This window comes from Chlamydotis macqueenii, chromosome 2, assembly GCF_036417535.1.
Source record: "Chlamydotis macqueenii isolate bChlMac1 chromosome 2, bChlMac1.mat, whole genome shotgun sequence".
Classification (NCBI taxonomy): Eukaryota; Metazoa; Chordata; class Aves; order Otidiformes; family Otididae; genus Chlamydotis; species Chlamydotis macqueenii.
Genome location: NC_141557.1, coordinates 38,487,450 through 38,508,087, shown reverse-complemented (window position 1 = coordinate 38,508,087; position 20,638 = coordinate 38,487,450). Strand labels below are relative to the sequence as shown.

At 43.4% G+C, this 20,638-nt stretch overlaps 1 protein-coding gene across 6 annotated transcripts in view; it reads left to right on the top strand.

Annotated features, from left to right (window-relative positions):
- Window positions 1–618: 618 nt before the first annotated feature.
- Window positions 619–20,638, top strand: part of SATB1 (SATB homeobox 1) — a 93,669-nt gene continuing 73,649 nt past the window's right edge. For 3 of the 6 annotated variants that reach the window (XM_086742645.1, XM_086742644.1, XM_086742643.1), the window contains exons 1-2: window positions 19,433–19,717; window positions 19,810–19,879. The gene's annotated coding sequence lies outside the window, so the exon portion shown is untranslated. Of the gene's footprint in view, window positions 714–19,431; window positions 19,718–19,809; window positions 19,880–20,638 lie in introns of those variants that run through there. The other 3 variants (XM_086742640.1, XM_086742642.1, XM_086742641.1) reach the window with 3 other exon arrangements.

Sequence of the window (20,638 nt, the reverse complement as noted above, 5' to 3'; positions counted from 1 at the left end):
GCGCGGGGAAGGCAACGCGGGAGCGGAGGAGGGGTTCTGGCCTCTCTCGCGGGGCGGGGGGCAGCAGGGATGGACACACATCACACACACGCACGCAGCCGCCGCTCGGTGCCGTGTCCCCGCCACGTCCCCCAGCCGACCCCTGCCGCCGCGCAGGCTGGAGGGCGCGGAGACCTCCCCCCGCTCCCGGCCGTAAGCGGCCCTCCCGCCGCCGCGCCGCCCCGACGGCACCACCGCCCCCTCCCCGCGGGCAGCGCGCACCTCCCCGCCCGAGGGGGCCGTGCGCGGCAGCGGGCGGGGAAGGGGGGGGCACAAGCAGACACCGGCACACGCACACACACAGACACGCGCACAGAGGCAGGGCTGCCCCACGCCGGTACCTCCGCTGCCCTGGTGTTTTCCGTCCGGGCTCCTCCTTGCTGAGGCAGCTCGGGAGCTGAGCCGAGCGGGCGGGAGTGTGTGTGTGCGTGTGCGTGTGTGTGCGCGTGCACGCGTGTGCGTGTGTGTGTGTCTGTGCGAGAGCGAGCCAGCGCGAGAGCGACTCTCCCCCCTCCTTTCCCCCTCCCCCCCATCCTCCTCCTCCTCCTCGCTCTCCTTCCTTTAAACGCCCACTCCTGATGGGTGAAAAGACAACTTGAACTTCAGTGCAATTAACTTCGCCGGCGCCTCGGAAGCCGGAGGTGTCGCCGGCCTCGCCCGCCGCGCTCCCATGAGTGAGTCGGTCCCGCTCCTTCGGCGTCGCTCCTCGGGGACGGGGTGGGGTGGGGGGAGGACAGGGACACACGACACGACGACAAGGGGCCGTGCCGGGGGCACCCGCCGACGTGATTTAGCGAGGCCAGCGGTGCCGACCCGGGAGGGCGGGTGGAGGGGAGACAGACTCGTCGGGGGGTGGAAGGTGGAAGAGCTGCGCTTGGCGCTGCCGGAGCCTCCCGGCCGGCGCGGGCTCGCACCTGCCGCCGCGCCGCTCCCCTGCCCGCCGCCGCCTCGCCCGCCGCCGGCACGGGGGGAGCGGGGAAGGGGGGCGGGCGGGCAGAGGGGGAGGAAAAAAAAAAAACCCAAAACAAACAAAACAAACAAAAAAACCTTCAAAGTTTGGCAAACTTCTTCCCCGGCCCCGCGCGCCTCCCGGCAGCGGCGGGTGCCGGGGCGGCGGTACCTCCGACGGCGGGGGGCGCGGGAACGGGGGTTGAGGTGGGGGGAGGGGGGTCGTGGGGTGGCGCTTCCGCAGACCGCGGGGGTTGCGCGGGCAGGCGGCGTGGATGTCCCCGCCGCCCCGTGGCGCTGGGTGGCCCGGTGGTCCCGGCCCCCTACCCCACCCCCGCACGGCTCGGCGCGGCCGCTGTCACGGGGAGCCGTGCCAAGAACTCGCCTCTGTGCTCCAGGATTTTGTTTTTGATTTTTCCGCTCCTTCTCCAAACCCGCCACCCGAGGTTTTGCCCGAACCGTCCTCCTTTTGTCGCCGATCCGCGCTGGGTCCCCGAGGGGGGGGGGAGCGTTCCTGGCAGGCACCTGCCTGGTCCGGAGTCCCCCCTCTGACAGTCCCCGGGCTCCTCTGACTGCCAGAGAAACTTCGTTAAAATGCAAGTTTGATGAAATACTTTGCGCCGGCTCCTCAGCCGAAGTGAGTTCAAACTGAGGAAAGCTCTCCGCTGGTTTTAGTCAGCCCAACGGAAGGCAGCGCTTCTGTGAAAATACTTCCCAGATTCGGATGCAGAGACTCCCGGGCGCTTGGTCTGGTCGTGCCCTTTCCTGCTGGTCCAGGCTACTTGGGTGGGAGTTAGCAGCCGTCCCTTCTTTCTACTTTATATTATTTTGGTACAGTGCGTTCGTATATTTGTCTGCTGTAGTCTGCTGGCAAACATTAGCATTCAAGCTTACATTTTTGACAAATGTGCAGACAGGAATAGCATGAATAGGCATCTTAAATATTAACAACCTAAGCATCTGTTGTGAAACAAATTTAATATATTTACTCTGTTTTTCTCACATTGTTAGAAAAGGTTACAATAAGTGTAAAATTTCAGCTGTAGTTAGCACAAGGAATGCTTGGATCTTTCACTACCTCTTCAAGCATTTAACACAATCACCAGATAGAAATGTGTCAAATCAGGCGCACTATTCAAAAACAACTTGAAACAGTACGCATAGAGTGTAAAGACATGAATGTAGGATGTTCACTGCAATTTGTGTCTTCTAATTACTCGGCAGCACTATTTGTAGAATTTCAGAGTGCTCTTTTCAGTCCCATATTCCTATATGCTCTTTAATACATTTATAACATACGCTTATTTTCTAATTAATTTTCTACCTGAGATTGTTATTGGTATTGTCTCGCTTTTCAAGTCGAAGCAATGGCTTGCGCAGAAATGCGTAATAACATAGAGTAGGTAGCAAAACGAACAGGCAGAAAATGTAACGTGTTCACGTATAAGCATGTGTCTAAACGGATAGCACGCACACATAGCAAGGCAATAGAAGAGAAATTAAAATCACTGGCTAGTGTGCTGTGTATGCCCACTCTTGAATACAAACAGCTAGTGGAGAAGAAACAACTGACTCCGAGGAATTCCTCCGTCCCTGGAATAAAACTATTCTGAGTAGAACAAGAGAAGTGAAGTCTCCAAAAAGACTGGAGAGTTATTTCAGGAATCAGTGCATTCCTTGCCTTTTTCCCACAAGTTCAAATATGTAATAAATAAGTCCTTTGTATGCAAAAGAGTTTACTGGAACAAAAAATATTTAAATGGAATGCTTCTTGGGCGTACATTTTGAAAAAAATGGCCGTTTCCTTTTTATGTTCTTTGCTCTTAGTACTTTAAATAGGAAAGTAACCCCGGTGGTTGCTCCTCTCCTGTTATTCTAGTGATACGCGTGAATCCTAACCTGCCGCTGCGCACTCCGGAGAAACAGTGTAAAGCAAAGTCCGACTGTGACTCACTGATGGGACGCAATGCTATGGCAGAAGGAGAAGCAGAGGGTCTGCCACGAGAGCCCGGGGTTTGTCCGGGAGCAGGGCATCTTTTTGGTTTGCAGCGCAGGCCCCTTGGGTCAGCTGACAAGCACCTGCCCTCTGTTGCTCTGTTTCCCAAGGCAGCGCCAGCCCTGCCAGCATCCCTGCCTGCAGCCCTGCCTGCAGCCCTGCCAGCATCCCACCGGCACTGCCACGTTCAGTCCTGCGGGGGACACAGGCACATCCACCCCTTCAGCACAAAAACCTCTGTAGGGTAGGAAAGTCCTGAATAAGCACTAACGCATCCTACATTTCAGGTTTGGGATAGAGAGGGGTTTAAATGTGTGCGGCTGCTGTTTAGATGATGAGCAGCTGAAGTCTGTTGTTCTTGAAGAAAAAAAATCCCAAATCTTTTAATTGTATCAACTGCTCGGGTTTTTGTTTTTAAATACTGTCACCTTTTTAGTGTCATCTATTTTTTAATCAAAGCATTGTCAGATAAATTTGAAGTCCCTCTTAAGGTTTCCAGCTGCATTTGAAAAAAAAATCAAGGAGATTATTTTATTAATAGAATAGCTTGCAATATATATAAAAATATATTAAAAGTAGATTTCTGAATTAAAACTGGAGGAAATAAGACTTCTGAAATGTTTTAGTCATATTTCTAGGAACTACACTATTTTAACATAGATACTACGGAAGCATTTTATTGCCTTCTTGTACATAACTGCTGTTGCTCTCTCTAGATATATTGAATATATATGCAGTGAAGCCACAAACTTTCCTTCTACAACAGTTTAAACACATCTGGAACATTTTACTTTCTTATAATTTATGTTAATAGATGTAGAGTGTATATACAATCTTCTCAGAAATCATTGCTTTTTCCAAAGGGGATTTTTTTTACTTTCAGTCAGGGAATATATTTATAAGAACAGAATACCTCAAAGTATAGGCAATTCTATATATCATTTTATTTTCTGTTATATTAGGTTGATTATATAAAGCTTTCATTTAGAGCGATGGGATGATGAAATTACAGAGGAGTGATTGGCTTTTGTTTTTTCAAATGGTTCAAGTTGAGGGCTGCAGGAATGAATGTTTTTGGTAAAGTTCTTTCAGTACGTAATATTTTTCATAGAATTCTGACAAATTAAGTTAATAGAAAAGCCACAAGTCCCTTGGCACGGGAGGATATATTTTCAGGTAAAATGGAAGTTCTGCTTTTGCCATTATAGGCATCAGGCTTCAGTAATCTGCTCCTCTTGTGGAATGAACACTTTCTACTTAAAGCTATCATGCACCTACTGTTTATTTACGCTGCATTAAACTGACAGCACGGCAATCAGAGGAAAAATATGACTTACTTTCCTCAAGTAAACACCGGTTTATAGGTTAGTGCATGTATTTATATTCCTGTCGCCACTAAATAATGGCTGTCTCCATTTTAATATCTACCTGTGGTGTCATCCAGGGCAGCTGACTCTTCCTTGTTTAAAATGAGGGGAAAAGGAAGGTTGAGGTGAGGAAGAAGAGAAAGTTTTGTTATCATTCCATTCCAAGAGGAACTTACTAGAAAAGCGATTCGGTATTCCTTTCTGTGGCACGCAGAAGCCAGTTTTAAAGACATAGTATTCGGTTTTACTTGGTGTATTTGAATTGCATCTCAAACAGGGAAAACAGAATTCCTTAACAGTATTTGTCTATCCAAGTCACTGAAATTGTATATTCAGGCAACGGCAGATTAAGGGCAGAAGCATTTTATTAATAACTGAAAGCACATATGTGTGTGTGATGAAAAATGTTCTGCAAATCTGTCACTATGCAATCAAGTGCATTTTTTAAACTTTAGTTGTCACAAAGTTGCTACTGATTCTAAAAAAAAAAAAAAAAGTAAAACAGTTTGACGGTTAAAGAGTAACTTACGGTTCTTATTGCTTGTTATACTGAAATTTTGCAACTTCATAAAGTCCATGTCAGAAAACCCTATTGATGTTACTTTTAATCTTGGACTAATGCATCCAAGTAGCTGGCATTTGAAGTGAAGATAACTGCAGTCAGAATAACCCACGGTTTGCAGGCTTCCCTAAATTCTCCGTCGGAGGATTCCATTAATAACCTCTACCTGAGAAGTCCATTTTTTCCCTCAGATTGTGAAGTTATCGTATTTAACATTAAGCTAGCTTGTATGTCAGTTCCCATGGGAGCAATATCATGAACTCTCAACAGCCCTGACTGCGACTTTTAACTGTTACTTCAAAAAGGCTATACTCTAATGTTCCCTTCAGAAATGTAGGTGTTTTCGAACATTTGGCATCCTGTGACATCTAAGCTTACCACAGTTCTCACCAGCACTTCATTACTTAATTGATATCCGTTTTATTGCTTTGCACATGTCGACTTCCTGATGGTTTCTGCACTGCATTGCTCTCAGTAGGTGTAAATCTTGATAGAGATTAATTTTAAAGAGACTTGCCCATTCTGATCTTGTTCACAGGTTCTGATCTGGTCCTCGTGCTCTGTATCAGCTCTCATTTACCTTTAATCTGTGTAATCTGATGCAGTGTAGTACGAATGGCATAGTAATAGTAACGTATAGTAGTAGAGTGTAGTAACATACCTCAGGCACTGTCTGAATTGTAAATATCTCCTTTTAAACTCGCTGGGCCTGACTTTCCTCCCATGCACACTGGTGTATCACTGCAGGTAGACCCTCGCTTGCACAGTTCTCGTAGGGGACCAGTGCCAGGGGCTCAGAGGGGCTGAGGGACACACTGACACTTCAGTATTTATGCCAAGGTCACCTTTTAGCTATTTATTTAGAATACCAATATGCAGCGATCCCTTTGGAGATCAATTTTCCTGTGAGACCATGTGTGTTTGGGATTAGGACAGGCTCTTAAGAAGGCTTCCTTTCACCTGAGCATAGGCTGGCTCCTCTCTCCGAGCTGCTGCGAAGCATGGTTGGAAACACGTCTCCGCAGCTGTAGGTTGACAGGAGTTGGCTCTTGCCGCCTCATGCTTTGCTGTTGTGAATGGCAGGTTAGATGGGCAGAAGAGCCTGCTTGCCTGCAGATGGACTTCGGCCACCTCAGGGTGCAGAACATCAGGATGGGCCACGTCTGTCAGCTGCGTTGGCCTTGCGTAACTCCTCACAACTATGTGCTCTATCTCTTTCCCTTGGCACATTATGACACGATATGACCTGAGGAGATGAGGGAGGTGCTTTAAACCTCGAGTGCATCTCATCTTCCCAGGATCCTGCTCTGACAGGATTTATTTGGCCAGCAGCAATCGTTTGTGTGTCGTTCCACTTGCTGCTCACTAGAAGAAGTGGTGATGCGCTCGGCTCATGTATACCTGGAGGATTGTCTTGTGATCTTTTCCAGTGTCTGGAGTCCTGGTTCTGGTTTCAGCCCTGACAAAAATGTGTGATCTTGGGGAAATAACTGACTGTGCCGTGTTTGCAATCCTGAATGCCATAAGCCTGATTTTGAAAATGCTTAGCGCTCGCAACTTCATGTGGAAGAGAAGGAAGCTGCAGCACACAATCCCTCCATAAATGCAGCCTTAATATGCCCCTGGTTTATTTACCCAGCTGTAAAATCAGTAATAAGTATGTTTCATAGAACACGGAAGGATTAATTAATTCTTTATATTTGTAAATCGGTCCTAGACTGGAAAACATTGTACAGCACAAGTGCAAAGAATTGCTGCTCTGAACTCAAACCCACATGCAAAGGTACGACAAAGGTGTTTCCTTTTCAGCAGCTGCACTTAGAGTGTATGTCTGTTTGTAACAGCCAGGTAATTAAAAACATTTGCAATGAACAGGATAAAAATTCTAAATACCATACACGCCCTGTATTCCCAATTCTAACACATGAAATGAAAGACAGAAAGAGAGGAGAGGAGGGAGTGTGAGCGTGCACGCGAACTCACAGAAGGACCAAAGGCAAAAAAAATGAAGTGGAGAAAAATTGCAGAGTGAGTTTTAAAATGTTTATAATCAAAGATTAATATTTTTGTGGAGAGCTGTATTAGAAAGACTTTAAATCATTAATGCTTTTCATCATAGGTGGGCTTCCTTGATAAATGTAAGAAGTTTCAAGAATAATTAAAGGCATCTTAAAACTTAAAAAAAGGACAGTTTCAGCTTCTAAGGATTCATTGTAATATAATAATACTGTATGCTTTTTAGTGTTACTTCTGCACTAGACATTTAATTACAGTCTTTGAGAGACATGCTATCTGTAAAGTAACCAGTGCATAAAAGGAGTGATGTATACTTTTACATACAAGGTCTTGATTGCCAGCTTTCTTCTTAAGATTATAGAGTAAGATCTCCAATCCCGAATGTTCATGTCATGTCTTCAATGAAAACAATTTTACACAATTTTGGGGAGGAATGGGGCATTTATTATAATAGTATTTCTTCTGTAGTTATACTTCTTTTTGCAGTAATACTTGAACTGTTGTTTAGCAAGGTTGGTTGTTTTTTTTTCCGGTCCAAGGGCCCAAGTTCAGTGTTTCTTTGCATGTTGAAAGGATAGATTTTAGAATACCAAATGCAAAAGCATGTTTAATTTGTATATTGAGAAGTAAGATTAGGAAAAAAATCTAAGAGTAGTTTGGTAGATACTTCACACGTACAGCTTAATGTTTAGAGGAAATTTGGAGCTTGCCTTTCCCATGTCGGATATTGAATATTGTCTGAACAAGTGCTGGATAATGTAAATTTATGAGATTTGTAACTTGGTCTGCACATTGCTGTGGAAAAGTGAATACATTTGCAAAGAAGATCAGGAGCATAAAATGTGTTTTTCCTGTGATACATTTGCAGATTCCTATAATTGTGCAGGTTGTGAAAAGTGCTCCTCCACATACTGAACTTCCCACCGTTCCTCCTCATGTTTTGCACCATGGTCATTGCAGGACGAGGCACGATGGGAACTGCATCCAACCATTACAGAGCAGAGCTTTTCCATTGATCATATGTGTGTCCTCTTTCAGGTTTTGTTTCTCGCGTCTTAACTAGTAGTACTGTGCAGGAACGGTACAATGTTGGTGTTGAGTCCCTAGTTTCGGTATGCTTTGTAAGAACATCTCACAGTAAAATCAATCAATCCAAATCAATCTCTATCCCATTGACTGTATTTTATTGACTTTCTTTTTCTGTCTTTTTTTCTTCACTTGACTTGCTGAATACTGTAACCCTTTTTGCCATTCCTGAACAATTTTGTTAGAATCTTTTTAAGATAAAGGATGCAATAATTTTATAATAACATTTTTATATTTGAAACTTGTGATTCCAATACTTTCTTTATTTGGACTGCATGTCCTGCGAGAAGCTGACTTCTGCATTGCCACTTAAAATGACAATTAGGATAGTCATAGGTGTAGTTATTAATTTCTAAGCACTCCAGAAGAATTTTGTAGGTACCATGCAAGAAAGTTGAACCAGTAGAATTTTTTAATATGTGTAGAATAATGACAGATATGCCTTGAGAAGCGTTATGCTGTCTGATACATTGCATTTTCAAGCACTATTTCATATAGGTTCTGTGTCTTTAAAAATGCAGTCTCCTCTATTTGCCCTATTAATTGTTGATATGTTGCCATCCACGAGACAAAAATTAGAGCTGTAATTAAATAATCATGTGATGCTCCTTAGTGCCAGTGAGAGCAAACTCATTTTTCCAGGCCCTGATGGTCACTGATTATTGTATTACTACTGGCTTGCTTTATTTTGTTTTAATGGCTCTATATTGCTGGGTTACCTAACCACTGCCCTTCCTTTCAAAATTAAAGGAATTGAGGAACATTAAGTCACTTAATTGGCTAGTGGTCTACAGGGACACAAAGTAGTCATACCTTCTCTGCTTTTTGGTCACTCAATTGGTTCTACTGGGAGAACTACATCAGTGGTGTGGTTGTGTGCCATTTAATTTACACTGGTGTTTTGGCTGGGACGGATGCATATAGGGAATGCCAGGAGAATTACAAAAGGAGCAGGGTATTAAAATTCAGAAATGATTAAAATTGAAATAAAAGGATGCTGCTTCTTTGCCAGTACCCTGGCAGTCATAATGACACATAGAGATTAGTTTCCACCTTCATCTTTTCCTTCTTTCTCATTTCCTCTTGTTTATTGTTGACACATTTTCCTTATGTCTCTGCTTCTCAGCGCTTTTTTTCACTGTTACATATTCCTACTTTTTCTCTTTCCTTAAGCATGGAGAAGCTTACTTAACCTTATTATAACAATAACAGAATAGGTTATTAATATTTAATATGCACATGATTAAAATTTCTCTCTTAAACATAGGTCAGCTCTATTATTAACTGACATGTTATTTTTCATTAAAAAATTTTTATTCTGCCCTTACGGTTTCTCAAACACCCTTTACTTTGGTGGTGATTTAACACATAATGTTTAGAAAACTGTGTTAGGCTAGTGAAAAAAAAGAACTTACCAGTCATGGATAATCAATTATGCATGAATTCAGATATAACAGATGGAAACTGGTGAGTTAAAGTTTCTCTTTAGCTTCGTGATTTTTTTTGTTTTGTTTTTGTGACACCTGTCTCTTATGTATAGATAAACATCTAACATAGCATACTGCTTTTCATGCATCTTTGTGTTTTTTGCTTTTTGAGTTTGGGCTTTTTTTTCTTTCTTTTTGGTTTTGTCGGTGTGGCATAAACTCATTTTCCCCTGTTTATAACTTACTATTTTTAATTTGTTTGTCTGCTAGCATTTCTATACTGCCGTCCTTTTCTAGGGCTAAATTGTCCTGTGATTAAGCCAGCATTTAATCTTCTAATAAATGACACAATGTCATTTAACCTAAAAATTGTGTCAGCACGATATTTTAAATTGTATGAGCTCACTTCTGCCTTCAGCTCCTCATGGCCTGTAGTGTTAGGACATTAAAGCAACAGGGTAGACTGTGTCTCTGCATATGTATTCTTATATGCATATACGCACATTCTTGTGATTGTGATACTTATATAGGCGTTCCCTCCAAAGGCATTAATTGCATTTCTTTCAATCCTTTGACAATGAAGCAGATTGCTTTACTGTTTTTTTTATTTAAGAGTTCAGTATGGAGTGGGCATTGTATTTCTTTTGGTCATGGAAAGATTTTCACAGACCTAAATCAAGCAAAAAGAGATGATAAACCTTTGCGATATGCCCACAGCAACAACCAATTGGTATAAGTAAAAGAAGAGCTAAAGATGTTTCCTCTTTCTTTACTTACAAAAAAAAAAAAATCTGAAAGACCTTTAAGTAAGCGTGGGCTTGGATATGAGATCATGAGGGGTTTGTGTAGGTCATTCATAGCAGTGTATTCAAGGATTCTTGTATTTGAAGGTGTCCCATGTTTCAGAAACATGAGGGTAAGTTGATTAGGACATTACTTTTCTATGACTGCAATAATTTGGAGCATTTCTTCACCTGGCTCCACCTACCTTTGAAGCTGCACATTTTCAGATGTGGCGCAGAGAGATTTTCCATCTGTATACCTATAAAAGAAAAATCAGTTGAGAAGATGCACTGCATCTTTTTCATGAGTAGAATATTTCAAAATTTCTCATGAGCATCTTACCGCCGTTTCTGAAGAAAAAAAATGTAATACAGGAAGGAGTTTGTAGTATAAGCTGCCAGAAGCAAGTTATATGGAAAAGAGATCCTAAGGAAATGAACACAGACACTGTGAAAATAATTACTTTCAAATGTTATTTCTACTATTGCAGCTGAAGCTGTGCTAGGAAACTTCATGGGCGTGCCTCAGTTTCTTCTTACTCAGCTATTCTTATGTCAACATAAAATACAAACTTTTCCCCCAAATTTTTGTATTTAATGCAGGAACTAATTTTTACACTCTTATTCAGGCATTTCCTTCTAGTGCTTGCATGAGTATAAACGAACTATCATAAATATTAACCTAATTTTGCCCTAAAATTATTGTATTTTAGTGGGTTCCCAACGGCTGCTCTCCATCTCAGTTTGTTTCGATTGTAGCCACTTAGCAGGACATCTAGAAATTCAGTTGTTTTAGCAAACAAATACATTAAATACTTTTGAATATATTGTTGTTAATTTATCCCTTTTTTTTTGCCGTTTTTCTAAATCAGGACAAGTATTTTAAAAATTTACAGGGTACGTGGAGTAACATTTTGAAGTGACTTGATTTTGCCTCGTGTTGTTTGCATTTAAACTCAGCATACTCTGACACGCGTATAAATGACCTTTATCTTAGTGACACTGCATACGCTAAACCTTTTTTATGTTAGCGCCTGAATATTGATGGATACCTTGAATACTGACAGCTAATTGTTCCTGAAAAGAACTGTGAGAAACTCATTCATTTAGTCTTATTGTAGAATCATCTGAGCTTGAGAGTCGAACGAACCCTAGAAGAAAAAACTAATTCGGCCAAAACCACCAACTTTCAATTTGTTTTACACCAAAACCACACATTTTGCATGTATTTTATGCACAATGAATATTGACTCCTGTCAAGTTTGGCCATAATTAGATGCACAGTTTTACTTAAAGAGTTTTGAACCTTAGAAAAAGTGTAGCAGAACCTGGGCAGAGTTCTGAGTTAACAACGAAACTGGAAACAGGACATTTCATGTGGTTTTGGGTTTCATAATGAAAGTTTGACATAGTTCAAGTCATCAATCAGTTCTAACCATTTTCTTAGACTTAAACTCTTCCATGTTTTCAATTTTTGTCAGTAGATTTTATTCATACTACCAGGGCAAAGACAAAGATGATTGCTTTTCCTGTTGATGAAGTATTCCTATGTAACAAGTCGTTGTGGTTTGAGCTCAACAGCGCGAGCATCTAAGCTCTAGCTAATAATGCTTAAATAATCCTTCTGTAGTGCTAACCGCAGTGGTTCAGGCTGCTTTCTGCCATAGTGTGCAGCTTTGCTTGGGCTGTGTGAAATTCATCTTCACTCAGAGCTGTTGGATTAAAACTTCTGTATTCCTAAAAGCCTCCTTTTTTTTTTTTTTTTTTTTTTTTTCTGACTGAGAAAGAAATGCAGTGGTTGGAAGGAATCAGAAAAGGGAAGAGAAGCAGAATCAGTTAATATTGAAAAACACTTTGGAGATAACTTGGTGTGACTTCTCTTTCGACAAGTAAAAATGACTGAAACTAGAGCTTCTATTTGGGCACATCTTCAGAAGTAGCTGCTTGTCACCCAACTCTTCTTTCAGGTTACACACCCGTCTCACACATAGAAGTTACCTAGTGCTGTCGTGATCAGGTTTTTAACAGGAACCACTCCTTTTTCATCTCCCCATGTCCCACATGAAACCATTAAACATCTCCCCATGATAGGCCTAAAAACTATACCTCTGGGGAGAAACCTTGAAATTAGTGACCTGCTGAACATACATTTACGACATAGGTAACTTGGCCGATCCTAAGATGCAGCTTTCTTCCTTTCTTCCAGCTGCCTAATCGCATTAAATATTATCATATAAAGTTCTATGGCATTTGTTTGGTTTTTTTGTTCTTTGTGAAAGTAGTTGGCTGTAGCTGCCACATGGAAATTATGAGCATGACTCATCAAGGATCTAGTCTACTGTTACGGATGGAAGAGGATATGGCCCACAAAATACTTTTTTATTTTAGGTTGAAGCTTTTTACTTGAAGTAGTTCTGTAATTCATAGTCAGAAAAAATGTTGGCTTATATTACATAACGTACAGTTTGTGGAAGTTGCAATGCTGATACACGTAGGAAGTGAACTCGGCTTGTCCCCATAGCATGTAGAGACTGGGCAACTGCAGAGTAAGAGTTATGTGATGAATTCATTCATATTCATTGCTGTGGGCTTTTCTGGGGAAGTGGACAGCTGTCTTACAATTTCAACCAGTTGGGATTTCTTGTGGCAACCAGAGGTGAAAGACTCTCAATTCTCATTAGCTGTCGTGTTCACCCTTCAGTTCCTCCATCGTGCCAAATGCTTCTGTTGGTTTTTGCTCCGTAATTTTCTTCCAGCATTTTGCCTCTCTGTGACTCATCTGGTACTAAGGGGCAAACTGAAATGACTGTCAGGGGCACATCAGCACTTACTTCAGTTGTAAAAGCATCTTAAGTCAAAATAGACATGCAGCTATGAAAGGGACTTACGCAAAATGGTGCAGAAGTTTGGCTAAAAGTAACCTGTTTTATCCAAAACCACATTTTGCATATTCTCATTCGACTCTATTTTTAAAAGAAGATTCCATGATTGAAATACACTGCAGAAAATGTTTGCAGGAGTAAACGAGCCTCGTCACAGAGGCAATCAATAGGGAGATGTCTGTTTGTATATGATTTTACATATCTGCAAGCTAGCTGAAACATCCAGCTACAAAATGCTGCACCATGGGACCCTGTGTAGATATCTAATACTTTCCAAGGGATTTGGGGTCCGTAAACTAATGAGTGCACTACATGTAGCCGTATCTGTAGGTTTTTCACCTCTGACGAATATGTTAAGGATAATTTACTTCACTTAATAAGCAATTAAGTGCAGTTCAATACAGCTGACTATCGTAAGTTAAATATTCATTTTACGTAACTGTTTGAGGACATCGTGTGTGAGAGAACACAAACGAGCAGAAATTGCTCATGCAAAATGTGAGAGGGGACGACAGCTTGTGTGCGATGCCTTTCAGTGCTATGAATTTCATTTCCTAGCACTTTTGCTTTTTGACAGGCATCCTATCCAGGCTGGGGCAGGTTGCAGTCAGAAAAAAAAAATCTAGGTTGGTATGTAACTTTTGAGTTCAGCGTGGGGGATGTCGCAGAATGCTGTGATTCACATCGGCGCGCATCGAATTCTTGGGTCGTATGTAAATCGCGGTTGCCGCAGTCAGGTTGGTTAAAGTGTTTGAGCAGTGTCAGGCAACTGTTGTTGATCAGGGCAAAGCGGAGGGGAAGTCAGTCTGAAAAACAACTTCAATCACAGGTGCAAAACTTACAGGGCTGCCGGACTGCGTCCGCACCGCAGTGGTAGCTGTGCCGAGGCTTGCACAGATGGACGTGGGAAAAGAGAGCAGGGCGCATACTTCCCCTTAACCCACATTTCTGTCCAACTCATGCAGCAACTGGGCGCAAGGCTACTGGGAAGCCATCCGCCTTTTGGCCGTAGATGTTTACCTTCAGAAAGCCACGGATTGGTATTTTCATTGCCTTGCTGTTACCGTTAGCCGTAGACGTGTGCGCATCACTGGGGAAAACGCTATTCAGAGTTTCCTGGCAGTCCCGCTGCCGCTGCACAGCCCTGCATCACCTCCAGCACGGGCTGGTGCTTCCGAGCTACCCAAACGGCTGCAGACTTGTCAGCAGTATGTATGTGTAAAACCCAATCAGCCTGATCTCCCCAAAGAAATCTGATAAAAGAGAACACACAGCCATGCTGGTTTTGCTCTGCTGCCAGGCCATTTCTGTTTGCATTGCACAAGAGCCAAGCCTCAAGATTTGGGCCCGTATTTCCTAATTTATTTTGAACGAGAAAAAATTGGAAGAAAGGCCTTAGGAGGCACCGAGGCAGCATGCCACACTGGAGAATTTGTGGTGTTTTGCAGCTACTGAGACTGCTGCTCATTGTAAAAACGCTGTCCAACTTTTTAAGTATTTCTCTTATTTCAACACAACCTAGTGCAACATGCGCTTATATATCATAAACAGTGCAACAACTTTATTAAGGATTAATAAACTTTATTAAGCATACATTTGTCTGCTCTATGTCGACTAGAAGCTATGAAAAATGTGATGTTACTATTGCTGCGTGTTTAAATGATTGCCTGCGTACGTATCCATGACAATATCTATTCATCTCTTCTTTATATATGTTTTTATTATAAATATCTTTATTCTAGTGGAACATCTGAATATCAAAGTTGACACAGCGAAGTGCAAATTGGAATGGGTCAAATGAAAATCAGACATCTGTATCTTGAATTTATTCCAAGTAGTTTGGTATTGATAAGAGAAATCTGATTGTTGTCTGTGTAGCAGCCCTCAGTAACTCGTGATTTCTAGTCGAAGCGAGGGTTCCACGCTCAGCCTTCCAAGTCTGTAGTAAATACTTCACCAGGCATAAGCGATGTACGGGAATTAGATTAATCCATGTTGTAGGGAGTTTATAAGGTTTACTACATATATGCAGTTTCAAGAAGAGAGTTATTTTCCATAATCATTTATCTCAGGAATAGGAAGCATATGCATGATTATACAATTAACAGAATATTTGTTTGTCAGTGTTTGGTTAGTGTGCATAATAATATCATTATTAGGCCTTCTGTGCTCCTGTATTATCAGATTGTTATCTCCCTGCTCCTTTAATTCACTGTCTCTGCTTTCTAGATTAATCACTTTGTTTTAATCTGAGCATTTTAAGGTTTTTTTGACCATTAAGGGAATGGTTTGTAAACACCAAAGCAAAAGTTATTTTAGAACAGATTTTAACTTTTTTTTTTTTTTTTTGGTGGTTGTTGTCATATCTGGTAATTATTTTTTTAAGGTGGTGTTTTAGTCCCAAATCGTGTTCCAAATTGTATTTTTAAATATCTGCTCTACTCTAATCAGCTCTGCATCTCTCAAATTATCTTCACTGTCCTTTTCCTCCATCATACTGCAGGCAGCACACTGCCAGCTGAAACTCCCTCATCCTTCATGATTTTCTTCTTTAGCGGTCAGTCTTGCTCAGTGCTAAAGTTTACTGTAGCAGGCTTTCCTGAAAAGGATGAAAAATGATACAACATTGATATTTTCCATTGTGCTCGCAAAGTTTGAATTCAACTAGTTAACACCATTTTTCCTCCAGATATTCAAACGTGTTGGGAAATAATAATTCTCTCATTCTTTCACCTTTTGTTTTGTTTTTCTTTTTTAGAGGGACTCAATACTACTCAATCTATCTTATTGGAAAAAGAATGGTTTCTAAATAAACAACCTGCTAGACAGTTATCCCTTGATCATATGTTATGGAAGATGTCATCTACATTTTCCCTTGTTTTTCTTTGTGAAACATGTTGCTTGGTTTTTTTTTTGTTCTTTTCAGCACTCTCAGTAACAATCTTAGTAACCTTTTTCAGGACATGCAACACACATACAACTTTTCATGTTTCCTATGTGTTCCACCTCCACTTGCTCCGCTCTGAGTAACAGCATTATGTAACAGCACGTTCATTTTCGAGCATTGCATTTCTTTGCTTCTGAGATTATCTTTGTGCATTGCTGAATATGATATATATTTCATGTATTTCACCCTGTTACCATGTGCTTTTTCCGGCTATGCCCTGTATGCTTTTTGCGCTTATTTCAGTAAACGTCAGCTTGTTTCTTTACCTAGTCTCTCTTCTTTTATAGTATAGCAGTGTAGTGATAATTTTGCTCATCATAGACTTATTGATTCACTTTTTCTTTATTCAGAGGCCATGCTATTTTGTGTATTCCAGAACTGATATTAGCCTTCCCACTTCCCTACCTTTGCTGCTGTTTCAAGTTTGTACGTGCAGTTCAGTATGGGGATTTTTGTTGGTTGCTTTTTTTTTTTTTTAAAGTTACTACCCTAAACATTTTGGCTAGGAATCTGCCTGTGCAATAATTCACGTTTTCTTTGGTCGATGATGCAACTTTCCCTTTAGACACAGTATATTCAAACATTATGCATTTTATCAATAAATAAGTTTAATTTTTCTCTTATCTCGTAGCTTGTACAAACTTGTTGCTTTCAAGTTTGTCTAGTTGGGTTACTTTTCTCCCCAAGTGCATGACGGGAAAAAAAATTAGGTCTGTCTTGCAGTTATTTATTTTGTCAATAGGTTACCACCACCTTTCAGTTTTCAACTTTTAGGGGTGGCTTTCAGTGCCGGCCTGCCGCCACGATACGGGGACGCTTTTGGAAGGTCCCGCGCGGGGCTGGGGCTGGGGCTGGAGCGTTTCGCCGCTGTGAGCTGGCAGTGATTTCTTACGGGTACGCTGCGTGTGCCGTGGGAGGCCCGCGCGCCCACCGCCCCACCTGCGCCACAGCCACCCGTGGGCTGTTGCGCGGCTGATGCCCTCCACTGAACGGGGGCTCCTTTCCCCAACCTCTGCCGTCTCCCAAAAACATGCCCGCTGCTTTTCTTTCACCTCTGTCGATATTAAGTTGGGCGGCGAGGAAGGGGGGGAAGAGAGGAAAAACTTCTTTCTCCCCACGCGGCTCCCCGGGGGCTGCCCCCACCTGCGGGTGCGCGGGACCGAGCCCCCCCAGCTACCCCGCCTTCTCCCAAACCCCGCTCCCCGGCGCCCGAGCTCCGCTCCGTCTCCGCCGTGCACCTGCCCGGCCCGCGCAGCCTTCGCGCAGAGAGGGGCGTGGGCTGCGCTGGCGCGGCGCGCCCGGCGGCGCCGGCAGGATATTGTTCAGCCTTCACCCCTGCCCCTCCTCCTCTTCCTCTTCCTCGTCCCCCCCCTCCCCTCGCCCCGTTCCCCCCACGTCGAGCTCCCACCGCCTCCCCCCCCCCCCCGCTCCCCGCCGCAGGCCCCCATCTGCCATGTGCGGGCGGGCGCGCAGGGGGCGCGCGGCCTGCGCGGCGCGGCGGGCATTGTGCGCGGCGCAGGCAGGGCCGCCTCACCCGCACCCAGCTGCCTGCAAATTCGTGCGCGCCCGGAAGCCGCACACCCTCTTCCCCCCGGCTCCCCCCCCCCCCCCCCCAACCCCCGCTCACCTACCGCCGGCAGCCCACTCCCAATCCCGTTTTCCCCGGCCTGGCGCCCCCTCCCCGCTCCTCATTGCGGTCCCGCTCTGCTCTTCTCCCGACACCCCCGCCGGCCTCCCCTCCCCCACGCCTCTCTCCTTCACCGCCTCCTCCTCCTCCTCTGCCACTTTCTCTCTCTTTCTCTCTCTCTCTCTCCCAGGACGCGTCGGATGATCCGGGGCCGCCGGGGAAGGGCTCTGGGCAGCAGCAGGGAGGCTGCGTCCTCCTCCCGTCTCGGGCTGTAAAAAAAAAAAAAAAAAAAAAAAAAAAAAAAAGCCAGCCGGTGGCCTCGGTGTTATTTTGTATTAAAATGAGGAGGAGGAAGAAGAAGCAGCGGCAGCGGCAGCAGCGAGCGGTAGCGGAGAGGAGGCTCTGAGCAGGGGACGGCGGCGGCAGCAGCAGGAGGAGGAGGAGTAGTGATGAGTCAACTAATAATTTAATGGGGACAGAAACAGAGAGAGGGGGAGAGAGGGAGAGGAGGGGGGGGAAGAGAGCGAGCAGAGCAAGGCAGCTCCGTCCGGGGACACACACACACAGATATATCCATGTAACGTCCAGCAACAACCACCAAACCGGCCTAAATAACAACCCTACTCAGCCAGCCCGGGGAAACCAGAATTAAAAAAAAAAAAAAAAAAAAAAGGAGAAAAAACCCAAAGCCTACCGTTATTATTGTTTTTTTTTTTTTCAATTATTATTGTCTTTTTGCTGGCTTGGTTTTTGTTGTTGTTGGCTTTTTGCAACCTTTCTATTTTATATTTTTTTACCCCTTCTTGCGAGTAACTCTTCTCGGAGTTCCCAGATTTTTTTTTATCTCCTTTGCAGAAGCAGAACCAGGTTTTTTGTTGCGCTTTTTTTCTTCTTTTTTTTTTTTTTTTTAATAGGGTTGGTTTTTTTTTAATTATAATTTCTCTCGGGTTTGGACTCGGAGGTAGTGAAACCTCGTCACTTTTTGTAGTGGTGGTGGTGTGCCTTGTTGTGTGTGTTTCCTTCCTCCCCTCTGTTCCTTTTCTCTCTCCCCTCCTCTCTCGCTCCCTCTCCCCCCCCCCTCACTCGCACGACAGCCCCCGGTAAATGAGAGGAGACAAGTCCTCTCTGCCTTTTTTTTTTTTTTTTTTTTTTTTCCCTCCCCGGACCGCAAAGGCGAGATTAAAAGTGGCATTTTAGTGCCTTTTCCTGCAATTTTCTCTACACTTTTCTTTTTTGTCTTTTTTTTTTTTTTTTTTTTTTTTTTGTAATCTCCAGTAGCGATCTCTGGGGCTGAGGTTTCCGCAGAAAGTTTGGGGGCTGTTACGGTGTGTATTTTGGCGGAGGGGGAGGGGAGCGGGCTCCTTCTGTGTGTGCTGCTCCTCTGGGTGCCTATTGGAGAATAATAGTGTAAGTGACAACCTAGAAGTAGACTTTCTGCTCTTCACACTGGATAGAAAAGCTGCCTTTTTTTTTTTTCTCTCATTTGCTTTTTTTTTTTTTTAATAACCCCCTTTCTCACTTGCTGCTGTACGCATCGGTTTTATTTTTTTAAAGGATAGCTAGACTTAAGTCACCCTCCACCTCAATTTAAACCTGCTACTTTATATTTTTTTGTTATTATGAATTCCTCGTTTTGAGCGTTACACTTGTCTGATCAATTTGATCTTGAGCTCCTTCTTCCGTTGCTAAACCTCGAAAACAGGCTCTCTCAAAAGACATTTAATCTGTTGGTTTTTGTTTTTTTTTTTTTTGTCCATTGCCGTTTTTTGCTCATGGCTACTCTGTTTCTCGCTATCTATTTTTGCCCCTCCTCGCCTAGGGGAAAATAGCAACAAGGGGAAAAAGAAAAAAAAAGAGAAAATAAGAGAATTATTAGGGGAAGTAGTCCTCAGGTCTGCTGTCCCCCCCTTCCCCCCCAAAAATAGGGGGGGGGGGGCCTAGAAAACACCAGTCTTGAACTTCTTCCTCTTCAAGAGCTCGGGCTGCAAAGGAAACCTCCTTTGTTTTTGTTATTTATATGCTGTCAAGTTTTGAAGTGGTGAGTTTCGGGTCGGTTTTGCTAATTTCACTCAGAAAACTGCAGTGTTTCTGTTTCTAGATAAGTACTTTGCTTCTTTGTCTCTTTAAAAGGTCACAGGGAAAGCTTGGCCTGGATTGTGAGAGCCATATGGAACGGATAAGTGCGGAGCCTCTCTCAAATGTGATTATGGGTTTTTTTTTTTTTTATGGGGGAGGGAGGGAAGAGGAGGGGAAAGGCATGGGGAGGGGGCTGATTCAGGAGGAGAGAAAGAAATAATATAATACCGGCGGCGTTACATCGCGACAAAAGGAGATACCGCACCGACTCTCATTCAGAAATTGCGCGGTGTTGCCCGTACGTGTGCGCTGGCTCTGGGAAACTGTGCCTTGAAATTGTGCTCTTCTCCTCTCAATTGCCTTGTGCTGAAAACTTGTAGTTGTGAGAGATGCTTAAATGCGAAACCCGGGGAAACTCTTGGCCTGGAACCGGCGGAGCGGATGGTTCTTCCCTGCAACCCTCTCTCCCTGGGCAGGCCACGCTGGTTCTTGCTCATCACTATTCCCAAACTGAGGTTTCAGTGAACTTTAGCCTTGGGCATGGAGTTTAAATGAGTAAATTAGGTGTTTTATGTGCATGTAATTTTGCTTTGTAACATAAAGCTTTTTACAAGATGACTAAGCGGTGAAGGGATGCCGATGGGTGGGTATTCTCAGGCCAAGCGAAAATGACCCATTTGGTGTTTTGGTTGTAGTCAGTGTATTAACTAAACTGCGATCTATCACTTTTATTCACTGTACATGATGTACTGCGATTCTGACTCATGATGACTAGATACTTTTTCTAGCAAAGAACCTCGGTGCCTTAGAGTACTTCTGAAGTTGCCAAAAGTGACAAGGATTTTCTTGTTCGAGGCTTTTTTTTTTGTTTTGTTTTACTCTC